The sequence below is a fragment of the Babylonia areolata genome, chromosome 24 (genome assembly GCF_041734735.1).
Source record: "Babylonia areolata isolate BAREFJ2019XMU chromosome 24, ASM4173473v1, whole genome shotgun sequence".
Taxonomy (NCBI): Eukaryota; Metazoa; Mollusca; class Gastropoda; order Neogastropoda; family Buccinidae; genus Babylonia; species Babylonia areolata.
Window position 1 is genome coordinate 25,996,527 of NC_134899.1, and position 2,419 is coordinate 25,998,945.

The window sequence follows — 2,419 nt, forward strand, 5'->3', positions numbered from 1 at the left end:
TTAAAAAAAAAAAAAAAATCTTTTTGACTCATCGTTGGCTTTTAATGATTTTCTTTTTCTTAGCGACAACATGGGCTTTCTGCAATTGTTGCTCTCGTTGTTGTTAGGTTACATTACACTGGTTTAGCTTGATTTTCTCACGTAACAATATCAAAATTGTTTTATAAAAAATAAAAAAAATCAAAAATCAAAAAAATCACATAACAACATTAGCAATGGAGGTTTTATCACATAACTGGAACTTTTTTTTCTTTTTTTTTTCTCATAAAGGCAGTAGCTTTTTTGTTGATTCCATAGCAAAAATGGTATTGGAACATTTTTCATATATCAACAACAGCATTTGGTATTTTGTCACAAAACAGCAATACCGTCTGATATTTTTTCTGTCACGATAGCAAAAGCATCTGCTGGTTGTATAAAGGCAATCGATTTGTTTGTTCTCATAATCGCAGCAGCAGTGTGGGGTTTGTCACAAAAGAAACAATATCACACAGGCTTTCATTTCGTCAAACAACCAGCAGTAAAATCTGGTTTTTACTCTTTTGTTTGTTGTTGTTGTTGTTGTGTGTCCACATTACACAGGACTTAATTTTGTCCAGTGACAACAGAAGCGATGATCCCTTGTGACGTAACACAGCCTTTATATTTGTCACATAACCACAAAAAGCACTGGCCCAGAATTGTGTCACGTGACACTTCTTGCGCAACACAACAGTCACACCAGCCCTGTTTTGATTAAAACAGCAATCAGCAGCGCATTCCTTTGTCATGTCAGCAGCAGCAACACTGAACGTGAACTTATCACACAAAAAAACAACAAAAAAACAAACAAAAACACACCAATGATACCAGCGGTACGAAGGCTATTTCTTCTACTGTTAACCATATGGATTGCAGCACAAAAACAGTTGCAAACTCCACGTAATTATCAGGTCCACTGCTGCAGCAATGAGCTGAATAGGCTACATCAATCTGCTCTGTCTGATCCGCCAACATGTCAGTATAATTTACTGTAAAGGCAGCTCAAGTGCAAACCATATTTAAACCCCGTAATCTGCAGTCCTCTTTTTTTTTTTCTTTTTTCTTTGCTGCTGCTGCTGCTGCTGCTGCTGCTGCTGCTGTTTCCGTCTGCCTTGTGGTACTAAATACTGACAGGACTCCAACCGTGCGTTGGTCCCTGCATGCATGCACGCACACACACAAAGAGACACACAGAGAGACACACAGGACACAGACACAGACAGACAGACACAGACAGACACACACACACACACACACACACACACACACACACACACACACACACACACACACATAAACCACATGTCATCACTTTACAAATCAAACACATTTAGTGTGTCGACAAAAGAGGCATGACCTGTCAAGCAGAGGTTGCCTAAGCGGATGCACGCGAACATGTGTGTGTACGTGTGCACGCACGTACGTACACACACACACACACACACACACACACACACACACACACACACACACACACAACACACACACACACACATTAGCATTATGCATGTACAAAAAGCATTGTTGAAATATTTACAACCGTTGTCATTAGAGAAAGGTTCGTGCGACCAGTTCCATTTCACGCACAGAGGAACGCGAAGAAAATGAAGGCTGCTTTCAGTTGACACACCGCATGCAGTTTATGGGTGGATGAGTTGAGACAAAGCCGAAAAAAAAAAAAAAAAAAATCGAACCTTTTCAAACATTCACAAGCGCCCGCGCGCACGCGTCCTCGTCGTACAAACTCGCCTTTCCCTCCACACACACACACACACACACACACACACACACACAGACTTATATTAGCGCGCGCGCACGCGCGCGCACACACACACACACACACACCACGCACACATGCACACACAGACACAGACACACACATACATACACACACGCTCGCGCACGTAGGCACGCATAGAGTTCTATCATTGTCTCTTTAGTCACGACATCCAGGGTGCTCATGGTCTGTTGGTTAGCAAACACATCCCTGGGACGGTGTCGCTGGCCAGGCTGTGACCCCATGGCAGATTTGTACCCGGATTACTCATCCCCCCCCTCTCTCTCTGTCTCTCTCTCTCTGTGTCTCTGTCTCTCTCTCCACTACCCTCGTTAAATAAGAATTCGTTTCGTTTCGTTTCGCTTTGTTCTCTGTCTCTGTCTCTATCTCTGTCTCTGTCTCTCTCTCTCTCTGTCTCTCTCTCTCTCTCTCTATCTCTATCTCTCTCTCTCTGTGCACCCCTTCCTCAACACCTTCTCAGTCTCGAACACTGGAGACATGTTCCCTATCTTCACACACACACACACACACACACACACACACACACACACCACACACACATACACACACACACACACACACCCCACACACACATACACACACACACACACACGCACACGC